Here is a 16,759-nt window from a genome sequence, read left to right as displayed (position 1 = left end):
ACGGCCGTTCAGGCTGGATGTTAAACACCTAAGTTCCTGGTGGCAGGAAGATAGATGGCCCTAACCAGAAGAACAGGAAAATGTTTTAACCCCACTGAGATCTGTTTTAGAAGTGTCAAGTGTTTGGACTGTAGCTGTGCTCCCCATAGCCGCTGATAATAAAAATAATGAGCAGAAAACTGCTCAACGTTAAGCAAGAGCCGAGGACGCCTTTGATCCATCTCCGCGGGGTTCCTGAGAGGTGGAAGCTCAAGGTTGTGGGGTTTAATAACAGGCCATCCATTTGGACAAGGACAGAGAAGGCAATTGTCTTTCTTTGTTTTCCCTTTGAGACTGTACCACCTGGTTTTCCCAAGGGGTCACCCATTCAAGTACTAAGTAGGCCCAGCCCTGCTTGGCCTCCTGGATCAGATGAGACCGGGTGTGTTCGGAGTAGTTCAGGCAGAATCATAAACAAATTTAAATTTAAATGCTAACTTAAACTTTTATGTTAATTTTTTTTAAAAAATTAATAGAATTGGGTCTTACAAGATATAATCTGAATATAGATGGGCTTTGGAATGCTTACAACTAGGTCAGAATTACCTCTGAGACTTCCACTCTCTGCATGGCTTTGGCCACACAAAGCCTTGGCTTCCTCTCATGATAACCCAATCACAGGAACATGAGAGTAAATGAAAAACTCTCAAGAAAACAGCACAACAGCAGACTTTCAGTACAGGGCCATGTGCTTTTTAAGATTAATCTGCAAGTATATATGTCTTCGTGTGTGTGTCCAAATGAGTGCAGGTGCCTGCAGGGGCCGAAAGAGGGCATCGGATCTAGGGCATCCGCTAGAGCTGGATTTCCAGGCAGCTGGGAGTCATCCAATGTGGGTGCTGGGAACTGAACTCCTGAACCCTGAAAGCGCAGCACCTAATCCCAATTTCTGAGCCATCTCCCCAGCCCTCCTTCTTACATTCTTATATTAAAATCGAACAAACAAACAACAAAATACTCTTCATAGCAGATTGTTCCATCCTTAAACACATTTGAGGCATTTGAGGTGGAGTACTTTTGGAAAAGGTATAAAATTCTCCCATTGACTATTATTGCTTGAATATTAACAGCTTACTTTTTTTAAAAAAAAATGTATCTGAACAGTCAATTCAGGTTTATTTCTCAAAATAAAAATGAATACATAATAAGGCTCAGATTTTTCCTAGGCTCCTTCCTCTTTTAAGCCGCTAGGTTTTTTTTTCCTATGCAGTCAAAGCTGTTGAGTTCCAGCTATTTCTTGCTTATTTGTTCAGTTTGGAAACAATTTATTTAAAGACTATCTAAATAGAACATACTTCCTTGAGTGGAAATAATTAAATACATCTGGATATTTATCTGATGTTTACTGACATTAATAAATACGGGGAGGCACTTGATTCAAGTTTAAGGACCATTTTTTACCTGGGTTTGCAATTCAAGAAAAGGGTAGGACTGTATTAACATATTTTTTCCTCCAGAAATCTAAAGGATACTGGATGATTAAAAATACTGAATTTCTATGCTTTAAGACTCTCAAGGTTTAGGCTGTACAGATCGGCAGCCTTTCAGCTTTGAGTGGCTGGTCCTTGTTATCCTCAGATACTGATATATTCCTAGCCTTCCGCCACAAATGTAAGTTACTATTTAGAGAAATGGAAATCATCTTCAGATGGGGAGGGATTCGTTCCTTGCAGAGCAGGAAAACTGTCTCGTAAAAGCAAGGGGCTGGACCCGAGCACATTTTCAGCAGATGAAAGAGTCAACTGCCACACAGCTACAAAAGGGGCTTCCTGCAGGACAGAAAGCTGGGCTTGCATCAGCCAGACTGAGCTGCACCAGACAGCTTCCTGACCAAGCAGTCTGATCTGCGCATCCAGTCCTCAAATGCAACAGCATGTCGGTGGGCTAGTCTACCGTGCCTACCCTGGGAGAAATACAACGAAATGCAAGGAATGGCTATAATGATTAAACATATCCCAAAAGGAGTGAGGGTGCTTAACTCGGTTGTAACACGCAGCCTTGGTCATTCCCTTTGTGCAGAGAGACAGCCTAGGACAGTGGGAAATGAACGGGCCTTCTAACGAGAGAATGTGGGAGGAAGGGTCACCCTACTATTTATAAGCTTTATGACATCAGCTGGGGAGCAAACTCTCTGAGCCTCCAATTTCCTCGTCTGGAAAATGAGACTGTACAGCGTGCCGAAGTGACTCTGGCCAAGTGGCTGTACCCACTGGCCACGAAGACAGACTGAGGCTAGTCTTACAGCTCCCCACTGTTTGGAGTAGGTCACTTAAACTCCTTGGCCCAAAGGTTTATCTGTAAAATTGGGACAATGATCCTGATTGGGTTTTCATGAGCACGATATGAACTATGCTGGATCTGATCATGTATCTGCCTCTCACAGGACCTACTAAGTAGATAAGGAAAGCAGTGCTTGCTGTAAAATGAACACAGTAATAACTACGGGCATGTTTGGAAAACCAGGTGAAAATGAAACATTTGATAACTCCTATGATCTATGCTAAACTATCATTGGGCTTCCAGTGCATGTGGGCAGGCTCTACCACGTGATCTGGAATGTTCTTAGAACTGCTGATTTCAAATGAAGGTGGAATATCAGCTCTGAGTTAGGCCCCCACCAATAAAACCTAATAATTCACAGTGAATGGCAAGTCAGCATCATTATTCAAAGAAATAAAAATCTGACTCCACATTATCTGGGCTTCCCTGGTGTGTGTGTATGTGTGTGTGTGTGTGTGTGTGTGTGTCTATGAAATATTTCTGAGATCAGATGGTATAATTAAATATAGACCTTGAGTGGACAAGCTCCCCAACAATGAACTTACAGGTGGCTTGAATAAATACCAGAATAATAAAATGTCATAATTAATCATTCTAATTTTCTCTTACGCTATGGAAGAGTTATTACATCAAGGAAGTTTTACATAAAATTTCTGCCTGCCAAATATTAACTTGATCGGTCTAATAAAGGACAACTTGGCTTTCGGTAGAGGCTTTCCACAAGGATGTTCTCACCAACACTGAGCAAAGACAGGGTACTTGGACTTTGTCTCCTGGAGGGTTGGCTGTAGCCCAGCCAGTCTCTTTCAAGGTCCTCGTCCTAAGACTATATGACAAGAGCGGGGGAGACAGGAGAGAGACCAAAGAAAAATAAAATATAAAGAGTGCCACAGTGTATGCAGGAGATCAGGTGTGAGGGACAATAACCTTGACCTGAAAGCCAGTGGTCTGAAAACCCCAGGCCTTTCCTAGCACTAAGTGAATGACAACAGACCATGACTCTCACAGATACCATTTCTGGGCCACTGGTTGCACAAAGGACGACCTATCTAAGCTTCCATTTCATCAGTAACATAGGGAGAAACAAGACCTCCTCCTCCTAAACTTACGAAGGCTAAGCGAGAGTGTAACAGTGCATAGCATGGTGCCAGGCTGCCTCTTTGCCCATCGACAGATGTCAGGAATTGACTGTCTTTAACTTGGAGACTGTCCTTCTTGGACTTGGTTTCACCTCAAAATAAACTCCCACATCTTCAAATAGCTTATCCTCCAACTTTTCAATCTTGTGGTGGGAGGAAAATGACGAAAATAACTTAGTTTCCTAAGAACGTATAAACCTAACTTAAATATATAGTTACAGAGTGTGTGTGTGTGTGTGTGTGTGTGTGTGTGTGTGTGTGTGTGTGTCACAGTTATTAATGCCCACAGTGGAGAGAAATCAAGGACCTGGCTGAGTGGTGGTGGCACATGTGTTTAATCCCAGCACTTGGGAGACAGAGGCAGGCAGATCTCTGTGAGTTCAAGGCCAGTGTAGTCTACAGAGCTAGTTCCAGGACTGCTAGGGTTGCTACACAGAGAAACCTATTCTTGAAAAACAAAAACAAGGAAGGAAGGAAGGAAGGAAGGAAGGAAGGAAGGAAGGAAGGAAGGAAGGAAGGAAGGTCAAAGACCTAGTACATGGTTTCTGAACTTCACTTTCTGAAGAAACCTGAGCCTTTTCTAAACTCAGTGATTCAGAGCAGGTATTGCTAAAATCACCACAAAGGGCCTAGCTCTGCAACAGATCATCGAGTTCACCATGATCAATGGGAAACTCTCATCAGTTAAGCCTTGGCTTCCTTTGCTTAATCTCACTGGAGCTACAGAGCATGGCTTGTCTTTCTAGGTCTTCAGAAATGTGAGTCAAGCATCAGGAGCCATTTCTCCAAAGTAGGAATAGTCTTGACTCCGAAGCCCCAAAGCATGGAAGTTTGGAGATTATGTCCTCCGGGACCAGCATCTACCCAAAAGCATCTACAGTCTCTAAGAAGATATCAAAAGAAATCAAGCCTGCTACTGAATGTTTTAAAAATTATTTTTAAAGACTTTTAAATTTATTTTCATTTTATGTGCATGGTGTTTTGCCTGCATGTGTGTATGTGCAGGGGAAAATGTTTGTATTCCCCAGGGAGGTGAGGATTTTTCTGGGAGTGAAGGTGGATATGGCTGTACGTCACCAAATGTGTGCTGGGAACCAAAGCTGGGTCCTCTGGAAGAGCAACAATGCTCTTAACCACAGAGCCACCCTCCAGCCCCTGATTTAAACTTTTTATATTTGTATGGGGCTTTAAAACTACAATTCATTCTTTTTATGTGGCAACCTTCAAAAACAGTATCCAAAGCATCTCACTGTATTACAGAGGTGTAAGTGTTTTTACATCAATATGGAAGCTTCAAAGCGAAACCTTTAGTGCTATCTTTATGTGCATACACTCTTTAGTGTTTGAGAGACCTGGAATACTAAGTTATCACAAGCGTATTTCAGTATCACTCCGTATCTATTTCTGCACAAACTTCTGCCACCTAAAACAAGGTCTTAGCAAGGAACTGAAAATCAACTTTGACCTGTAACATAAAGTTGAGAGAGAAAAATTAGGTCTTTCCAATAATGGGCCTCACAGGTAAGATGTGATAAGTCATAATGACTAAATGCTAGAGAGGAGAGAGGAGAGAGCAGCAGAGACCCTGTAGATGAACCTGGAAAGGACAGCCTCCACATGCCTCCATATGCCTCCACATGCCTCCATATGCCTCCACATGCCTCCACATGCGTGAGAGCAAGCTCTGAGTCGCCACCAGGCATGCACAGTGGCCGTGTAATGATCAGAACTACTATGATCGTGTGTCCAGAGGAAGCCATGGCTTCCTTCGTGAAGGTAGCTACTAAGAGCACAGGTTGAACTCTCATTGAAAACTAGAAAGAAGAAGAAGACAAAACCAAGCACTGACATAACGAGGCAGTATTTGTGTTTTCGAGAACACTCCAAGGTTAGAAACAAGCCACAAAGTACCAATGCTTAGCAGTTTTTCTAAGTTCTCCACCCGGAGTAGTGTCCCTTCATCTCGGACTTCTAAGCATGGACGCTGCCTTCCTCCCTATAAACCCCAAGCACAGGAGCGTGGAACGCCCTGTACCCAGGATGCTAAAGGAGCAACTGGAAAGTGACGAGTCCAGTGTCTTAAGCTGACATCCATCAGGCAAACTGGAAATGGCCATTCATGCAAAGGTAAGGACACCAGGAAAGTAGGCAGTGTTCATGGAGTCAGCCAGGAAAGAGGCTGCACACTCCCTAAAGGAGGTGTGAGGGCTCTCTGACTTTATACTCACAAACAAGAAAAATTACAGAAACAAAAATTCCAAGTCTGTGTGACTGAACATCAGACACTAAGAAAAAGAGCGACAGTAGTGAAAAGAGCCAGGTGCTGGCATAAAAACAGACAGGAGGACCAATGGAGCCGATTCCACACAACTATGAACACTTGAGTTTTGACAAAGAAACAAAAAATATCAAATGGAAAAAAGAAAGCATATTCAACAAATGGTGATGGCATAACTGAATATAAACACATAGAAGAGTGAAAATAGACCCATATCTATCACCATGCACCATGCAAGTCCAAATGAATCATAGATCTCAACGTAAAACCAACCACACTGAACTTCATAGAAGAGAAAGTGGGAAATATACTTGAACACATTGGCACAGGACACCACTTTCTAAATATAATCCCAGTATCACAGACCCTGAAAGAAACAATTAATAAATGGGACCTCCTGAAACTGAAAAGCTTCTGTAAAACAAAGGACACAGTCAACAAGACAAAATGACAGCCTACAGAATGGGAAAAGATCTTCACCAACTCCACCCACATCAGACAGAAATCTGACCTGCAAAATATACAAATAACTCAAGAAATTGGTCATCAAAAGAAGAAATAATCCAAAAAGGAGGGTGGGAACAGACCTAAACAGAGAACTCTCAACAGATGAATCTAAAATGGCTGAAAGACACGTAAGGAAATGATCAACCTCCTAAGCCATCAGAGAAATGCAAATCAAAACATCTCTGAGATTCCATCTTACACCTGTAAGAATGACCAAGATCAAAAACTCCGATGACAACTTATGCTGGAGAGGATATGGAGAAAAGGGAACACTCTTGAAATGCTGGTGGGAATGCAAGCTGGTACAGCCTTTGGATATCAGTATGGCAATTTCTCAGAAAATTAGGAAACAAACTACCTCAAGACCAGCAATACCACTTTTGGGTATATACCCAAAGGATGATCGATCATACCACAAGGACATGTGCTCAACTATGTTCACAGCAGCTTTGTTTGTCATAGACAGAACCTGGAAACAACCTAAATGCCCCTCGACCGAAGAATGATTAAAGATGTGGAACATTTACACAATGGAGTACTACACAGAGGAAAAAAATAATGACATCTTGAAATTTGCAGGCAAATGGATGGTTCTAGAAAAGATCATATTGAGCGAGGTAACCCAGACCCATAAAGACAAATATAATATGTACTCACTCACTCATAAGTGGCTTTTAGACATAAAGTAAAGAAAAATCGGCCTACAATTCACAGTCCCAGAGAACCTAGACAACAAGTCATATATATGACTCTAAGAGACATATACATGGATCTAAGTAGAAAAAAACACGATCGCATGAGTAAATTGGGAGTGTGGAGATCATAGGAGAAGATAGAAGGGGAGAGGGGAGGAAGGGAGGGGAGCAGAGAAAAATATGTAGCTCAATTAAAAAAGAAGAAATTCCAGAGAGCTCCACTGTGAACTGGCGATATGAAAAATACATGGAAGTTCTTTCTCAATGTCATTAGGGTTAGGGAATGACAGGCAAAGAGCTTTGGCAAAACCTAATAGAAGAAGGATAAGGGAACCAGAGGGTTGCAAGCCTCTATCGATTAACACTTGGGTCATGTGTAAGTGTGGCTTTCCTAAGAATCACTCCCAAGGGACACACCACGGATGAGATGGTAGGAACTGGGGTGCCATGGTCGAAGACCAGAGAAGCACATAAAAGCACTACCAGCAGAACTCTGTCGAAAACAAGACAGCTGCAGAGATTTGCCTTCATTGCCTGCAGTAGCCGCAGGCTGCAGGTGCGGAGTACAGTGAAGGCTTCTCCACACTGCCACCCCTTACCTTTATCCATTTTTCCTGTGTAAAGCTCAGGTGATCATTGGGGAAAATGGATGATTGAAGCTGCAGTGTAAAGAGAGAGCACACTGCTTTAGAGCCATACCCCCGGACCACTCACTCCAGGGTCAAATACAGAGAGAGCACACTGCTTTAGAGCCATACCCCCGGACCACTCACTCCAGGGTCAAACACAGCCACCTGCGTTAACAGCTAAGAGGATACGTGCATCATTGTCTGTCCTCTTTCCAGCACATTGCTGTCATGATACACATTGTCACGACCATCCATATTTTCATACATAGACATTCCTAATTCAAAACAGTGAGCATGGAATAGTCAAGGTTATATGCTATGTGTTCTTCAAAACCCCTTTCGGCTAGCCTGGGCTTTTTGGATGAGCTTCTCTCTCTGTCCAGACCCTCAAGACGGATGGGTAGAACACAAAGAGTCTCCTTCGCTTAGCCATGCTGCCACAGACCAGCAACTTGCATTATCAGAGACTTGTTCTTCTCACAAAGTAAGAATGGCTCTGTCATGGTGGGAAGGATTTTCCCACCTGTAAGATGCTGTGGAAAGTGAGCCCCTAACACACAGTCTTCCCTGGGGAGAGCAGTTGCAGCGGAAATGGCAGAAGCCATGCAGAGCTGACTTGGGATGACCGTGAAAGATAGTTGAGGGAAAACGACACAGAGAGGTGCCTTCCGCCACAGGACACTGCGGCTCGGCTCGTGCCAGAAAAGTCCAAGAATAGGATTCTGGCTTCTCATCTGGTCCCCAAACAAAGCAAACAGAATCGCTCGGTAGGAAACCAACCCAACTGATTCACGGAGCCATGAAGAGAAATTTGAGAAAAGTGCAACAATCAGGCTAAACCTGGGTGCTGTGTGGGCATGACAGTGGGTTATGAAACAGTGGAAGGGGGATTAATAAATCCCAGGTGATAATAGCAAGGAAGAGAATAAGAAATGGCAGGTGCCGTCAAAGGTACTGTATCCTACAACATGATCTAGAAACAGGAACCAGAATCAAGCTGTGCATCTAAGCAGGAGATGCCAGGGCTGTCACAGTGACATCAACTCCATGCTGTGTAGGACTCACAACTGTCTTACAGAAAGGAGGGGCTCCCCGTGTGAAAAGAAAACCCCAAGACTCAGGAGGGGCTGGCCTTAGCTCAACCTGGACCTCAGTGGTAAAATGAGGAAAGGAGCAGGGTGCGAAGGAGTGTGCTCAGAATTTGACTTCTAATTGGAATATGGGGCTGACCCAGGGGCATTACACTAAGTTCAAGTCAATGCGGTCGTAGTAAATCCAGACTCAGATCGGGCTAGTGTCCATTACGCTGGTCAGACAGAGCACCCAGAGTGTCACACCATGGGCACAGGAACACTTACTATTACAATTGGGTGATGATTACCCAGGATTCTAAAATTTGTCCACCAGGCACTCGTCATTCATTGAAAACCATTCATTCTCTACTGTTGTGCTGTGTTATGGATAAAAACAAAACTACCAAGCCCAACATCTGGAGTTTGCAGCTGGATAGGAGAGATTGCCAATGACATCGTCATCTAACTGTGATAAGAAGGGGACAGCCATGACACTTGGGAATGTATGGCAGGAGAAACCTGGGCACCAGGCATAGCTTCCCTAAGGCCATGATGACTGAGCCAAGACCTGGTGAGGAGGCAGACGCCCAGATGATGTTTGTGTGGGGCTAAGAGGAGGCTGGGCAAAGGGATGGCAGGTATCTAGTTCCTGGGAAAGAAGCAGTGTCATCTTTTTGAGGACTTGACAGACAGTGTGCTTATGGGCCTGGCAAAAGCCTGAAAGTGGAGGAGAATGCAGAAGTGGGAGGGAGGAGCCAGGTGATGCGGAAGTTGCTGGCCGGTGCTAGAATCACGGGTCTTCACACTAAGTGCAACAGAAGGTCATCCCAGGTTGGGTTTTTGTTCTGCTTTATTTGTTTAATAGGGTGGCACAGCCAGTTGTGCATTTCCAAATCTCCCTCTGACAGCATCATAACAGAAACAGGGCAGAAGTCCAGCCAAGGGGCAGACACAGGGAAGGGCATGCAGGGAAAACAGCAGCTGAAACAGACACCGAGGTGGAGTGCAGGGGCCGCATTTGGGAAACCCAGAAGCTAGCGGAAGACACTGAGTGGCCTTAACACATCATCTGACTATGGAATGGGGCTCCCCAACATGCTCCAGGCTGGGTCAGGATTGGCTCTGGATGGGCAAGGTTCTCCTGGGGTGCTCGACCAGGGGCATTTTTGTTGACCTCACCTCCTACACTCTGATCAAGGTTGAAGGACACTTTTAACAGGCTCCCCCGCCGATAAACAAAATGCATCAAAGTTGAGAGCAATGGGCGTATTTTTTTCACTTCTGACAGTTAGAAGGGAAAATTACACTGCCTCCTTTTGATTTAATCTTCCCTATCAAGAAGAATGTTTTCAAATAAAAGAGAAGCCCAGACACACTGAAGAGGAAATGAAAGCCGAGAGAGGCAGGGTGATACGGAGGAGCAGCTTTAGGTGAAGCCAAGACTCTGCTCCAAAATAAATTATGTCTTGGGATGTTGCAAGAATTTGTGGCACCCATAGGCAAGGGGTATCTACCTGACAGGGCAGCGTCTAGAAAGTTCCTCTGTACATGCATCAACTACATCTCTCAATGACACTATTGGTTGGCGATCTTCGCTTATCCTCAGGGGGTTACTACTCCAAGGTACATGAGGATTTATAACTCTTTATTCTACCTTCTTTCTTCTGAAAATGTCTTAGCTGTTGGTAAGCATCTTAGATCTGACTAATATTTGGTAGCCATTGCCAGTGTTAGCATGCTTCCGTCCACTGCAAACACTTAAATCCTGTTTGAAAGCCAATGCGCAAAGTGCGCTTCAGTCTTGATCTCCGTGTGACTCTGTGGGCAAAAGGGGCTCACTTCTAACTTGCCCCCAGGACTCCTAGAGCAACCAATTAGAAAGCTCACCTTCCTCTTGTGTACCTGAACCTCAGCAAGACAGATGCTTCCTCTCTAATGCAATGTATAAAAGCAGCAAAGAGGCCTACTAGGAAGTGGTTACTAATACAGGCCATGGCCAGCTTTGAAGATGGCATCTAATAGCATTCCACTCCTAAATCTGTCTGTTAACTTGACCAGAGTCTAGAAGGGTGAGAAGCAGTCTTTCCAAGCTCTATAAGGAGGTACAGTTGTGAGAAGTAATGACTGGATGAAGAATTTGAACCATAAGACAATCGTACGAACACAGACGAGGATAGGAGATGGACCTTCTGAATAAGTACGCAAGGACAGGCTTGCTCTGGTCAACTGCGAGGCAAGATGGATGACGGTAAGTCCAACAGCAGAGTTTTCCACACACAGTGCAAATCACTGAGTGGTGTGATCCCCCAAAGTCACCAGAATCAGTAATTAAAAGTCAACTCTTACTTTAAAACCTCAAAATCTCTTTCCTCTTGGTTCACTCTGGTGACATCTCTGAACACAGAAGTTAACACTGCTCCCAAAACTTCCCACCCCTCCCCGCTTAAGATCACCCTGCCAATTTTCTCTTCCAGAAACATACATTTCTGGTTTCAGCTCTGTGGATTTTAGAAATCTCCTCAGACCCCAATTTTTAGCCACTAAATAAGGCTGGCAATTCTGAAAACCTCTGCCAAAGTTGTTGTGTTAAATACCATTAAAGCAAATTGATTCCAAACTGTTAAAAACTGGACCCTGATGGAACAAAGCCCTAAAAGGATCAACTAGATGTTCATAAATGAGAGTGGTCTCATATGATTTTATTCCTGGAGCATGCTTTAGTATATTAAATAACATATTCCATACAAATTAGTATCGAATGTTATAGAGTGTGTTTGCATATTTTATATGTTCAATATAGTAAATTAAAAGTGGCTTAGAATACGTTTGAAATTATATAAATAAATTGTTGTTGTTATTCCTCCCCCATGGAAAAGCCCCAGAAACTTAACCATGATGAAAGTAAACTTCAGAGCAGCCAGGACAGACACACCAGATCCCTCTCCTGGATCTGCTGTCTAGCTGTGTATTTCCTTCTAATGTCGTCTCCTGAACCTTTGGCCTACAGGCCATCACTGAAAGAAAAAGGAAGTGAGAAAGGTTCCTGGTAACTAATAAAGAGGGGTGGCATGCATGTGTTTGTATGTGTACATTACATACATGGACATAAAACCAACATGAAACTATAAGAAAACATAGGATGCCTTGGGAAAGAATGGAAGAAGGAAGTCGATGCTATCTGGAAAAAGTCATAAGACATCGACCAGGATGGAGCAAACAGACTCCTCTTGTCACAGCTAAACACCAGCTATGGATCTCCTGGTCCAGAGAGAGGAAAATACAAAGAAGAGTCTTTGGAACAAGAAATTGATTGCTCTCAGGTAACCAGCCCTCCCTGATTCTAGAAGCATCCTCAGAGACTAAGGAATGCTAGCTCGCAATCAGAGCACTTCCTAGAAGTTCATGTGTGGACCTCCCTGGCAGGCTGCGCAGCAGCATAAGCCTGTAACCACCACCCCCTCACTGGAGCCCTGCTCTTCACAGACAGGAGCACAGCCTTCGCCCAAATGGTGCTTTTTACCTCAGAGGCTACCCCCAAACCTAACAGACGTGAGACAGTGTTCACACACAGGATTTGCGTTCTTTTTCTAAAAACGCCGATTGTGATTAGCAACTTCTCCAGTGAGATTTCCAGTTACACACACGGTCAAGGAAGCACCCTTCCCAAAGACTCTCAAAGGAAGAAGCAGGGCAAGCTGGCCAGTGACTTCAGAAACAAGCACGGTGCCACCAATGGCAAACGGGACTATTTTCAGTGGCGTGTCTTTGAGTTGGAGGCTTTTTGAGTTGGAGGTTCCTTTACAACCCATGGTGGGTGATAGGGATACTTTGGCTCTGAAGCCTGGGCCCTCGCTTACTCCCTGCTGGTGGAATCCTGCAGCCACTCCGCCTCTCTTGGGTTTCTTCCCTGTCACACTTAGAGCCGCCATCACCACCCAAACCCATGTCACCTCCCAGCTTGCTTCCCATTACAGAACCATGTGGTCACTCCGCACTTAGAGAATGGTAACTTGAGACACACACTGCCCATCTGGGCTTTCCTGTTTCCTAGAGGATTATGCTGGGAACTGCCTCAGGACAGGCACAGTGGACGGAGCCCAGGACAGCCAGCCTTGCACAGGCTGATTCCACGGGCATAGTTGGCTGGAGATTGTCAACCCTTTTAGAGGAGCTTTGCTGGCCCAAGGGAATACAGAAGCAGACTGGAGTGGAGAGAGATGATTTCACCTCCACTGAGGTAACTAATCCTGAAATTTATACCGCCTCAGACTGTCTGGCAAACTGGGTTTTTTTTCCAGATATTCTTTTTAAAAAAGTATTACTATGAACACAAGCTTTATATAATTGAACTTTAGTCATTAAACCTGATAATATTGCATATTAAAATACAAGTCAGATATTCCTAATGTATCTCTTTTAGGACACTATCTTCCCTGGGGATCCTAAATACCCGGTGGAAGGAAGAAAAAGGAAGCGTTCACACGTGACATGTCACTTAGATGGTTCATGACATGTCCAATGTATTGGAGATGCAGGTGACTTCCCACCAAAAATCTAAAATTCAGAAATGACAAATGCAGCAATGGAATCCAGTCATCCATAAAGTTCTTTTTTAAGAACAATCTTAAGGCATCAACAAGTGTTTTAAAGGCAAATTAGATCCCTCTAAGAAAAACATCTTCTCTGGCCACCCAAGATAATATCCAGTCAGACTGAAGAATGTCATGGCATGTGGCAATTAAGAGCACAAGGCCCCGGAACTATGTGCATCTGTCTTAAATCCTGTATTTAAAACTAACCGGAGTGGGATCCTGAGTGGGTGGCTTTATTTCTTTGGCCCTCAGATTCTACTATGATACCACCTACCTAAAAGACCCACTGTGTAAAGGGTGTGTGACTTAACCTCTTGGAACAATGCCTGGCTCATGATATGCAACAATAAATGATAGCTAATAGGAATCCAATCAAATAGGAACTACAAAAATACTAAGTCTAGGATAATACTGAATCACACTTCCTGAAGAAATTAATGACCTGCCAAACCAAAGTCACCAAGCCAAGGGCTTTCCTGAAGACAATAGGGACACAAAGATGAATAAAACATGGCCTTAGACTTTGAAAAGAGGGACGACTGATGCAAGAGACAATGTGTATGCATGTAATTGTCCCCACAGGGAACGCGATGGAAGGGATGTTGCACAAGGTGGCACAGGGACCTGACGTGGAGAGTGGGTCAGAAGAGGCCTGGCAGAGGCCAGAGGGGGCAGCAATTGATCCAAGTTTGGAACAAATAATGTCTTTGGTAAAACCATGAACAGAAGAATGTGCCAAACAAAGAAAAGTAGGACTACAATGACATATTACTAAAGAAACCATGAGTGAAACGTCAAATGAGGGGCACGCACATTCCACAAGGATAGCGCCACGGCCAATAATACGATGGCTCATCATTTAGTAGATGTTCAAGACTCTATTCCTGACTGAGGGACCACTGAAAATGGAAGTTGGAGTGAAAACAAACCAACAGACAAACCCACCACCATCCTATATACTTTTAGCATCCACATGTGTGGAAAATTAATGTTCATTAAACATTGAACAAACGACTTCCCCAGTCTTCCCCCGTGTCACAGTGACATATGTCACAGATGTCCTCTAGCTGACTAGGTCGAAAAGCCTCCAGCTCTATGTTCCCCCCGGTATAGGCACAATCAGCTCTTGGAGCAGCGTCTTAACCACACGCCTTCTACTTTTGGACCATGGGACGCAGCCTATACAGAGCACCTACACCGGTGCCATTTAAACATGTCCGTGGTCAGGCCCTCCCCTGGTTTCCATCCCTCAGCAGCACCCCACTGCACCCAAAATCTCCCTGTGAAGACCTTCAAGATTCTGTGCCTTCACCTCCACCTGCATTTCTGAGCCATCCCCTCCGCATGAGCTCTCCCATTGCACGACCCGCTGCTGTTCCTCACAGGCCAGCAGCCTTCAAAAGCTGCTTTTTCAAAGGCTCCTCGCCCAACTTTGCAAAGTTAGTCCCTTCCCTTCTTAAGCTGCTCTGCACATTTTATTTTCTCGGGCACTTGTTATTTGAAATGATCTCTGTGTACTCTTTCTGCTCCTTTATTGCCTATAAATGTCAGGAAAATGTAAGCTAATGAGAAAGAACCAGGCTCCGTTATAAAAACATCGCTGTACAGATGATTACATGAACTAGAATGCCGATATGAAGTGCTCCAAAGAAGTCATAAAATCCATATAAAAACTGCATCTATTTGATTCGCTTCTGATAATTCCTGACAGGCATCAAGCATCAATCCACTCATGCATGAATGATTAAGAGAATAGCAGTACATACAGTCCTCCCCGTGATGAGATGAATATTCCATCCCACCAAACCCAAGGGCTTGAAACACCAGAAATTACTTTAATGGAGAGCTGTGTCATACAGAGTATTTAAAGCAGCAACTGTCTTGAGGGACGGCATCCTCACCTCTGCCATCCTCACCTCCACAGCCAATTGCCAAACACTGAATCAAAGGGGCTTGATGTTTGCAACAGACTAGGTGTTTCCTGATGCCAAGAGACAGGCAGCAGATGTCAGAATGATAAAAAAGAGGCGGGGAGGAAGCAACTTCCTCAGGAAACTGTGGGGAGGCCCTGGTCCCTCAGGCAGAAAGAACATGAGCTGTCAGAGTCTTCAACAGAAGGACCCTACCAGCCGGGTACTGCAAAGAAGCCTGCCTCCCACACGGCTAGAACCTCTGGCCCTAGGAACTGCAAGAGACGTTACATAGAGCTAATGATGAAATACTAAATGCTAAGGATTTCCTTGAATTTCATTTTGCTGTTCTGGGACTTAGAAGTCATCTGCCTCTGATGTTGGGCAAGACAAAGGACTGTAGGTGACCACACAACCGTGGCCACCATGTGCTGTTTGGAGATGATAATTCAAGAGTGCCCAAGTTAATGAGAGAGAGCCAGGCCCTGTCACAAACACCTCTGAACAGAGGATCCCATGAGCTAGAATGCACATACAAAACACTGCACAGATGTTCCCATTCTAGGCAAGTCTCAAGAATATAAGTTATGCAGCTCCTTGTGGTGTGAAGCCAAACGGTTGAACTACATGGTGTTAATATAGAAATGTGCTTTCTGCCATTTTTTCACCTTCAGGAAACAAGAAGAGCCTAGATAAGAAATTAGAAAGTGCAGCCCGTGCTAACTAACCATTTGTGCACCAATTTCTTCTCAATTGGATTCTCATAAGTCAGCAGTTAGAGAGACTCTACTTTGAAGAAGTTAACAATAGTAGAAAGACAAACGCACTCACGCTAGGAAACAGGGCCATCCCTACGAACACTCAGGTGACAGAGAAGAGACTTTGGACAAAGTTCTTCCGGGGGAGGGGGGTGGGTAATGAGTTCTAAGGAGGACTTCACGCTCATCAGCAGGCAACAACTGTGAAAAGTGTGATGTGTGAGAGCTTCTTCAACTAGACCAGAGGAAGGGCAGCGTTTTCCCCCCACCCTTGGCACCGCCAGAGACGGGAGCTCTACATGTGCTCACAGGCACACGTGTTAAGTAACCAAGAAGATGAGTCCAGAGATTAAATCTGCCTACTCATCATGATGTAGCTACTGTCCTGGGTGCTCCTGGATTTCCTACTTATCTGGGTTCAGAGATCCATTGTATCCTTGACTACATGAAGGTATCTTTGTTACCTCCCTAACAAGGTGAGGGCATTTAAAGGAATGTAAAGTTTACCCAACTAAGAGCATAGTATGTCATGAATGTAAATGTGTAAACATTATACAACCAAGAACAGAGTACGCCATGGATATACGTGTGTAAACTTTAAACCAAGAGCAGAGTGTGTCACAGATATACATGTGTAAATTTTACACAACCAAGAGAAGAATGTGCCATAGACATATGTGTACACCTTCATATTTGGGAAACGGCATAAAAGCTATTGTGGCCACAAGATGAGGAGGAGAAAACCAGCAAGAACAGCTGATCTGTAACTAATTCCATGGGTACCATATCCCCTAAATGAAGAGCTAACATTTTATAGTATGAACTTCTATGATGCTATCAATTCTTTCATATTTTTATT

The 16,759-nt window shown here is 44.1% G+C and overlaps 1 protein-coding gene across 9 annotated transcripts in view; it reads right to left on the bottom strand.

Moving 5' to 3' along the window:
- Nucleotides 1-16,759, bottom strand: part of Runx2 (RUNX family transcription factor 2) — a 308,143-nt gene that overhangs the window by 142,087 nt on the left and 149,297 nt on the right. The window lies entirely within an intron of this gene.

This window comes from Alexandromys fortis, unplaced genomic scaffold, assembly GCF_014885135.2.
Source record: "Alexandromys fortis isolate MF-2015 unplaced genomic scaffold, M_Fortis_MF-2015_v1.1 scaffold_145, whole genome shotgun sequence".
In the NCBI taxonomy this organism is placed as follows: Eukaryota; Metazoa; Chordata; class Mammalia; order Rodentia; family Cricetidae; genus Alexandromys; species Alexandromys fortis.
The sequence above is the reverse complement of the archived record's forward strand: the minus strand, read 5'-3'. Positions and strand labels throughout refer to the sequence as shown.